We start from the raw sequence: 9,715 nt of genomic DNA, 5'->3' as shown, positions 1-9,715 counted from the left end.
CATTTCATTAGAAGGAGGCACTTGGGGTTTTTTTCAAAAGATCACCATCAAGCCACTTAATTTTTCTGAATTTCTGTCTCACCAATAAAATGGGAATAACTTTTTGGAATTGTTAAGATTAAATTAAATAATACGTGCAGTCAGTTCTTTAGAGTTTTAGGGGGAAAGCCTATTCTGGTTGCTTCATCCTTGACAGCTTATGGCGCGAGGCCTCCTGGCCAGAGAAGCAGCTGACCTTCTCAAAAGCCAGAGCCCCTGCTCCCTCACTTAGCACCCACCTCTAGTAGTGACCTCTCCCAGCTTCTCTGTCTCGGCCTCCACAGCATTTTTCCCTCTGATCTGTGACTTTCTATCTTCTCCTATTAGCCTCTATGCTCCAGGGCTCCTGCTTTCTCTTGTCTGGGTACACATGTGCTCTAAACTACTTCCACCTACCCTGGGAACCTACATCCAAGCTCTGTCCAGAGAGAGCTAGCTAGTGTGTGGGTCAGACAGCATCCAGAAAGAGCATTCTTGCTGGACAGGGTTCTCTTAGCCAGGCTCACTCAAGGCCACTGACGTGTGCATGGATGGTGCCTGCAGATCAGTCCTTTGTCCAATCAGCTGCTGGAAAATTCATGAGACATCACCTGTAATAACTTTCCTTGGAAGGAGCAATCATTGGCCAGGCACTCAGAGCACCCAGTCCTGCCCCACAGGATGGGTACCCTCAGCACAGTAAGGAGCAGTGGGTGTGGATGCTGAGCTGGGCCAAACCCCTAAGTGAAGGCGTACTGAGGGAATCAGACACTCTGCTCTCTCCATTTTCAAACAGCACAAACCAGAGCTTGATAAATACCAATCTTGATGAATATTAGGACGCGAAGCACAGTGGCGCGGGTGGGCTCCGGGGGACAGGAGAGCGTGAACAAGAGTGAACAAGTGATGAAGGAGGAGGAAAGAGAAGTGTGTGTGAGCAGGGATGAGAAAGTCAAAGAAGAAAAACACCGCAGAAAACGTGAGCAAAGAAATGAAGTGGGGGCACGTGGGGGGCTCAGCAGTTGAGCCTTTGGCTCAGGTCATGATCCTGGGGTCCCTGGGATCGAGTCCCATGTCGGGCTCCCTGCAGGGAGCCTGCTTCTCCCTCTGCCTGTGTCTCTGCCTCTCTCTGTGTGTCTTTCATGAATAAATACATAAAATCTAAAAAAGAAAAGAAATGAAATGAAGGGATAGACCCAGAGAAAAGTGGAGAGGAGAACAGTCCGAGGGGAAGGGATGTGAAATAAGAATGCTTGACTCTAACATCCCAGAACACAGCTCACAGCATAAGGCCAGCCGCCTAGACGTCACAGGTGCTCCCTTTTCCATTATTATTTTTCCATTATTCCCGACCAGCCTCAGCATCACATGAAGGTATAGACCGAAGGCGAGAGTCCCAGGTGGCTCCTCTCTCCCAGGTGCTTCTCACCTCCTGCCACTTGAAATGCTGCTGCTCTTCTCAGCTGAATCTATTTCTCTGACGTTACAAACATCTCATAAAAAAAAAAAAAAAAAAAAAAAAAAAAAACTCATCAGCTGTGTGTTAATTAAAGGAAAACAAATAATTTCTTGCCTCTTTGCTATGCTCGGGAATCAAGGACATAAGGACACGGCTAACAGTGTAGACAGAGATCAAAAACCAAAGGCTACTTCTCGGGCGCTGAGTGGCTCAGTCTTTTAAGCACCTGCCTTGGGCTCTGGTCATGATCCCAGGGTCCTGGGATCGAGCCCCTCACCCGGCTCCCTGCCCAGCACGGAGGCTGTTTCTCCCTCTGCCTGCTGCTCACCCTGCTTGTACCTTCTCTTTCTCTCTGTCAAATAAATAAATAAAATCTAAGAAAAAAAAAGTCTACTTCTCTCTCCTACATTCCTTCCTTCTCACCTTCCTACTCCCACCTCAGTTCCCCCTAAATTTAGGGATTAGCAGAGCAAATAGGTGCATATACCAACTCCCTTGAGGGCAGACATAGGGATTACAGCTGCAAGAGAGCTGGGGTATCTTCATGCCACGTCCTTCAAGGACGGTTTCTGTACAGTGTCCCATTTGAGAGGTCAACCTACCGAACTTCCAAAGACAAATGAAAAGTAATTAAAACCTTTACTGTAGTCTTTCAAAGATGCCTAAGAGTCATTACATTTATAATATCCAGCAAAACTTCAAATGAACCCTCTTTCTCTCCTTCTCCCAAGGCTTCACGTAGCATGAAGAGTGCTTCTCTTCACCCCTAACTCCCAAATTCCCCGAAATAATACCCCCCAAAAAACTAGTCCCTGTTGATCTATTATTTCTCCTTTCTTTCCCAGTCCCAATCTTCTTTTATCCTGAAGAAATTTTCTGCTGTGTCCATTTTTAAATCAAGTTAATCTAGGTCACGTCTGTGTGTGACCTAGGACAATTACCTGTTGCCCCAATTCTGCACAAAGCCCCCAGGGTGACCTAGCCAAGGCCACATGGCAGAAAGGAAGGGAAGGAATTAGAGGGTATTCAGATATCAGTTATATTCTCCATCGTGGCCACCATATTATTCCATTTCTAATCCCTGACCTTACAACTTTAGATGGCTTAGAGCATGGAAAAGACTTTTGTTCTATCCCTTCAAGTGGTATAGGCTCAGAGAACAAAGGTCACCACTAGCAAGTGAGCTCAAAATAAGAATCTTCTTCAAAACCTGGTTTGGGAAGCATAGGTTTTATTTCCACTCCAGCTTCAGATTTATGCAGCCCAACAAAAATTATGGCTCAGGCTTTGTGTTTTGTTTATGTGTTTAAGAAATCTCATTGTGCAAGTAGTTTATTTGAGAAACTGTCGTCTTTCTAGTGCATTTGTCCTCTCTACAGAGGAAAAGTAGCAAACCTTGTCTCTCTGGTGTCTTTTACAAGAACAAATAAGTCAGGAAAATGTAACTGCTAGTCAGGTCTTTAGCAAGCTTACCAAACAACCAGCTGGCTCAACTAAAAATTTTGCCCAATTTTCAGAGAAGATCTACTAGATAAAGCAAAGCAAATAGGTTTAGTAAATACGCTGTAAATGATGATAAAAAACATTTCACGTTATTTTTTTATTTGAAAATGTAAATCTATGCTTAAAACTTTAAATTCACTATGCTCACATTCATCAATCCATAATCTTCATTTTTTACTTTTCTTTTTTATCATCTTCATTTTTCCAATAAAATAGGAAATTCCAAAATTTTCCCTCTATCCTATAGACCAAATTTACTACTAATGAAAAACAAATCCATTATTATAAGAGAAATAAGAATGTAGAGTAAAATGAACATGTTTAAGTTAGTGAAAATCTACAGAGCTTTCCATATCCGCTCTTCTCTTTAGACAGGACAAGAAGTAAGCTCTCTACAGGCGTGTATGCAGGACCTTCTCCTCCTCCAGTTCATCAAATTATATTTTGTTGTCAGAATTCACAGGATTCACAGATTCCCAGGACAGGAGGACAGGAGGTATTACTCCATTCTCATCTTGTCCTGTGTACTAAGTACTGAAGAAACAGCAGTTCGAGGCTTCCTGGACTCTCAGATTGTAGTTCCCTATCACAGATGCACCACTTGCAGAAGCCAAGGTTGGTAGGGGGTCCCAGCAACCTTAAAATGTGCATCTAAGCCAAGGCTTTCCCACTGGTGCAGATGCCAACAGCTGCCCCACTGCTGGGCAGCCACATCCACACCCTAAACTGGCCTCTGACCCTCGCACGCAGCAGGTCAGATCTGCCTGCCAGGTTGTGTGATTTTAAGGATGTTGTTGCCATCATGCTTGCAACAGAGAAAGTGATTTTTTTTTTATTGCTGATGATAATCAATCAGGATGATCTGAAAGTCTTTTTGATAGCTTGTTTTACCTTTTAAAAAGGAAAAAAAATTATAGTTTATTTTTAAAGTTTATCATTATAAATACAGCATACTCTTTTTTTAAGTTGAAATAGAAGGAGGAAAAAAATCCATATTGTTAACAAATAATGATAAAGCGTGAGGAAATCTTTGTGATCCAAATTAGGTTAATCGACTAAAACAGGAAATAAAGTCACTGATGCTGCTTTTGCTTCCTTCATTTCACATTCAAATGGACAGAAATCAGATGGAAAGTCACCCTTCAAGGACAACTGGTAACATTTTGGTATAATTCTAGCCTTCTCTGCTGTATGTTTTTAAAATCGAAGTAGCAATATGCCAAGCAAACAGTATTGCACCTCTACCATTTCTCTAGAAGTCCCTAGATAATGGTCTCCAATCACATCTTCCACCATTCCTCCTCAATTATGTGACTACGGTGTTCCCCATTCCTTACTGTTCTTGATAGTTTTGCCATATGGTAATTATCAGTAGACAATATTGCTCAATTTTGCCTCAATTTTGAAATCTATTTCATGAACTCATATTCCATATATTCTTTTGTGGCTTGTTTTCCCTCAATCCTTTCTTTCTGAGATTCACCCATGTTGGGACATGTTATTCTAATTCATCCTCACTGCTGGATAGCATTCCATCACACAAGTAATGCCCAGTCTATACTATCCATTCTAGCATTGATGGAATTGAGGTGGGCTGGTTTTTGCTACAGTGAACAATGCTGCTATGAATATCCTTATACATGTCCTCTTTTGTCACATATTCTTTTTTACTTTTTCCTTTATTTTTATTTTTTTGCAACTTTTAAAAATGTTGCAGACTGCACAAAACTGACCTCAGGGTAGATTTAGCACATGGACCTAGTGCACCAGCTCCAGCTGTACTGGCCATGGGTACCCAGCTTTTCTATATCCTCTTGAGTCAATTTGATAGGTGACATTTTTCTAGAAATGTGTTCATCTTTTTAAATTTTCAATATAGTAGGATGTTCATAATGTCCTCATTATGTTAATTCCTGGGGCCCTGAAGTTATGTCCCCCTTTTTATTTCTAATATTATTTATCTGCCTTTTTCCCATTTTTTTTTCTGATCATACTTGCCATAAGTTTATCAATTTGATTAGGCTAACAAATATCCAATTTTCGTCTTTGTTGATCCTTTCTAAGGAATGTTTGTTTGATACTCCACTAATTTCTTTTTTTGTTTTAAGATTTTATTATTTATTTGACAGAGAGAGAACAAGGACACGAGCAGAGTGAGAGGCAGAGGGAGAAGCAGATTCCTCACTGAGTAGAGAGCTCAAGGCAGGGCTCCATCCCAGAACTCTGGGATCATGACCTGAGCGGAAGGCAGACATTTAAGCAACTGAGCCACCCAGTGCCCTGGGACTTCATGATTTCTATTATTTTCATTATACATTTCCTTCTTTCTTGGGGTTTACTTAGTTCTTTTGCTAACTTCATCTTGATATAAATGCATAACTCAGTAGCTTTTAGCCTTTCTAATAAAAGTCCTTAAGGCTATGTATTTTCCTCCAGTAATGCTGTAGCCACTCCCATAAGTTTTTATAGACAGTGCTTTTGTTATTATTCAATTCTACATATTTTCTGATTTTCTTTATGATTTCTCCTTTAGTATATGAGTTATTTAGAAATAGGTTTCTTAGTTTCCTATCTAAAGGATTTTTTATTTGTCAGATAAGCTTTTTATTAGAATTCTCTAAATTAATTGTAATGTGGTCAAATAATATGGTCTACAAAATGCCAATTGTTAGAAAATTTTTGACACTTACTTTGGGGCCCAGTATGTAGTCAATTTTTTAAATATTTCATGTGTGTTTTAAAAATTGATGATTTAGTTGTGAGACACCTTGATCATTTGTTTATAAATCCATTATTCAACTCTTCTATATCTTACTCTTTTTTTGCTATATTTGTCAGTCACTGAAACAGGTATATTAAAATCTCTCCTTTTTTATTTTTATGCTTTTTTGACTTAAAAATCTACTTTGTCTGATAAAAATAATAAAGCTATACTAGGTTTTTTTTTTATTAGGTTTTGCCCAAAGTATGTTTCTCTTCTTTAACTTTTTTAAAATATTTTATTTATTTATTTATGTTGAGAGAAAGAGGGAGAGCACATGAGCAGAGGGGAGGGGCAGGGGGAGAGAAAGAAGCTGACTCCCAGCTGAGCAGGGAGCCAGCCCTCTGAACTCTATCCCAGGACCTAGGATCATGACCTGATCTGAAAGCAGATGCCTGACAGACTGAGCCTCCCAGGCACCCTTTCTTTCTTTACTTTTGAGCTTTTCTTTTTATTACTATTATGCTTTTAGTATGTCTCTTGTAAGCAGCCTATATCTCAATTTTACTTTGTAAAATTTCTTCATAATCCAGACTAATAATCTTTGACTTTTTAATGGGAGTATTTATCTACGGATACTTGAATTTCCTTCTACCCCCAAATTTTAAGATTTATCCTATCTTTTCTGTTTTCTTTTCCTTTTTTTGTCTTACTTTAGATTGCATAATGTTTTATCATACTATTAATTTGAAAATTATGTATACATTCTATGATAATTACTCTAGAAATTTTAATATGCATAGTTAGCTTAGCTACATTTAAAGTTAATCTTTTCTTTCCATTAGAACGATACAAGAGTCATAGTGTACTTCAATTCCATTTAATCCCCTCCAAATTTATATGCTATTACTATCTAGCATTTTATTTCTATCTTTAAATTTTTACTTAAATTTTTAGTTTTTTTAATACAATCAAATATGGTTTTAGAGGCTTAGATTTACTCTCTTATTCACCATTTTCTCTGCTTTTTTTTCTTGCATCGCAAATCTTCTATTTGTTTTCTGACCGAAATAAAATGTTTCCGGTATCCTTTAGTTAAGCTCTGTTGGATGCAAACTTTTTCAGTTCGTATTGTTCCCAAATGTCCCTATTATAGGACCCCCACCCAGAGGCAGCCCTTCATTGCCCCTGCTTAAGGGAGATGCTTTTGTGTTTAACGTCACATCATGGATAGGTCCTGAACATTTTTTCCTGGTTTCAGAGCCACAGTCCAAGATTACTACCCCAAAATGCAGATTAAAGTCCAAGTTCACCTGATTATACAAACACCCTGGCTTCAATTCTTTGCCCACTTTCCTGGGTTCCTGATCTTATTTTCCTTAAATTCTAGCTCATGGATTTTTTTTAAAGATTTAAAAATATATAGGTACTCCAGTATTTTTTGGAATGTCAGTCAAGTTATTGAGCGCTAAGTTTTCATTCACTCACATGATATGAATTAAAGAACATTTTCCCATGTTATTTCACAGCCTTTGTAAATATAGTTTACAACGAATTTATGTTACACAGAACAAATGTACTGTAGTTTACATATCATTCTTCTACTGTTGGTCTTTGGTTTCCACTTTTTATGACCATAAATAATACAAAATAGGAATCTCTCATAAAGCAATGAAAGATAAAAAGCAATGAACAAGATAAAAAGATATGAACATTTTTAAAGACTTTTTAAAAAAATTTTTTTATTGGATTTCAATTTGCCAACATTTAGCATAACACCCAGTGCTCATCCCGCCAAGTGCCCCCCTCATTGCCCATCACCCAGTCACCCCATCCCCCCACCCACCTCCCCTTCCACTATCCCTTGTTCATTTCCCAGAGTTAGGAGTCTCTCATGTTTTGTCACTCTCATTGATATTTTCACTCATTTTCTCTCCTTTTCCTTTATTCCCTTCCACTAATTTTTATATTCCCCAAATGAATGAGACCATATAATGTTTGTCCTTCTCCGATTGACTTATTTCACTCAGCATAATACCCTCCAGTTCCATACATGTCGAAGCAAATGGGGGGGGGTAGTTTGTCATTTATAATGGCTGAGTAATATTCCATTATGTACATAGACCACATCTTCTTTATCCACTCATCTTTCGATGGACACCAAGGCTCCTTCCACAGTTTGGCTATTCTGGACATCACTGCTATAAACATCGAGCACCTCCAGGTTATTAAAAAAGTTTTCAGTGAATCTGGTTGAATTCTCCATACCTTCCAGAATTGATTTCACCAGTGATTCTAAGGTTTGATATATCTACAAGAATTTTATGTTAAGCTCGCTTCCACTAAAGATAAAAAGAAATATAAGGAAATAGAATCCTTTCTAAAGAGTGAACAATGGGAAATTATATGCATAGCATCTTTGTTATCTGGATATAAAAGGTGGGATTATGGAAATCTCCCCTTCATCTTCTCTTCTAGAATAAAGAACCTGAATTCTTTCAAACCTTTTTTGACAGAACCAATTTTTCTTCCTTCCTGCCATGTTAGTGATTCTTCTACTTCTGTCCTTTCTCCCCATCTTTGTGATAACATGGCCGAAATTGGAGACTGGACCCAATAAGAGTCTTAGTAGGTCTATATGAGGCTCTCTTTGAAACCCTTTTCATGCAGGCAGGTCCAGAGTCCCCCTAGATTTTAAAAGGCAATACCCACCCCTTCATAATCACTTATACTCCTGAATGTACCCCCTGTCCTTCTTCCAAGAGCTGGTTTTGGGGCCCCTTCTCCTCCCTGGCCCCTTCATCATTTTTCTTTCTTGCCAATTCTTCATCTATAATGTTTTGCTTCAATTCTGTTCTCAATTTATTTCTGGTCCTGTCTTCCTTCTCTTCCCCTCAGGCCCTTATCATTACTCATTGAACATTGGGGTGCAGGTGTCCTGGCGTTTCACTGCATCTGTACGTTTGGGGTCAATCCCCAGCAGTGCAATTGCTGGGTCATAGGGCAGATCTATTTTTAACTCTTTGAGGGACCTCCACACAGTTTTCCAGAGTGGCTACACCAGTTTACATTCCCACCAACAGTGTAAGAGGGTTCCCCTTTCTCCACATCCTCTCCAACATTTGTGGTTTCCTGCCTTGTGAATTTTCCCCATTCTCACTGGTGTGAGGTGGTATCTCATTGTGGTTTTGATTTGTGTTTCCCTGATGGCAAGTGATGCGGAGCATTTCCTCATGTGCTTGTTGGCCATGTCTATGCCTTCCTCTGTGAGATTTCTCTTCATGTCTTTTGCCCATGTCATGATTGGATTGTTTGTTTCTTTGCTGTTGAGTTTCATAAGTTCTTTATAGATCTTGGAAACTAGCCCTTTATCTGATACGTCATTTGCAAATATCTTCTCCCATTCTGTAGGTTGTCTTTTAGTTTTGTTGACTGTTTCTTTTGCTGTGCAGAAGTTTTTGATTTTGATGAAGTCCCAATAATTCATTTTTGCTTTTGTTTCCCTTGCCTTCATGGATGTATCTTGCAAGAATTTGCTGTGGCCAAGTTCAAAAAGGGTGTTGCCTGTGTTCTCCTCTAGGATTTTGATGGAATCTTGTCTCACATTTAGGTCTTTCATCCATTTTGAGTTTATCTTTGTGTATGGTGAAAGAGAATGATCCAGTTTCATTCTTTTGCATGTGGATGTCCAATTTTCCCAGCACCATTTATTGAAGAGACTGTCCTTTTACCAGTGGATAGTCTTTCTGGCTTTGTTGAATATTAGTTGACTATAAAGTTGAGGGTCCACTTTTGGATTCTCTATTCTGTTCCATTGATCCATGTGTCTATTTTTGTGCCAGTACCACACTGTCTTGATGACCACAGCTTTGTAGTACAACCTGAAATCTGGCATTGTGATGCCCCCAGATATGGTTTTCTTTTTTAATATTCCCCTGGCTATTCGGGGTCTTTTCTGATTCCACACAAATCTTAAGATGATTTGTTCCAACTCTCTGAAGAAAGTCCATGGTATTTTGATAGGGATTGCATTA

The 9,715-nt window shown here is 39.1% G+C and overlaps 1 long non-coding RNA gene across 1 annotated transcript in view; it reads right to left on the bottom strand.

The window, feature by feature from the left end:
- Nucleotides 1-1,211: 1,211 nt before the first annotated feature.
- The window catches only part of LOC140636628 (uncharacterized), a 48,719-nt gene continuing 40,215 nt past the window's right edge, over nucleotides 1,212-9,715 (bottom strand). The window contains exons 3-4 of the long non-coding RNA XR_012033855.1: nucleotides 2,951-3,004; nucleotides 1,212-1,511 (exon numbers count right to left, since the gene is read on the bottom strand). This is a non-coding gene — a long non-coding RNA (uncharacterized lncRNA). The remainder of the gene's footprint in view (nucleotides 1,512-2,950; nucleotides 3,005-9,715) is intronic.

This window comes from Canis lupus, chromosome 1, assembly GCF_048164855.1.
Source record: "Canis lupus baileyi chromosome 1, mCanLup2.hap1, whole genome shotgun sequence".
Lineage (NCBI taxonomy): Eukaryota > Metazoa > Chordata > Mammalia > Carnivora > Canidae > Canis > Canis lupus.
Note: the sequence above shows the minus strand (reverse complement) of the source record. Positions and strands in the feature narration are given on the sequence as shown.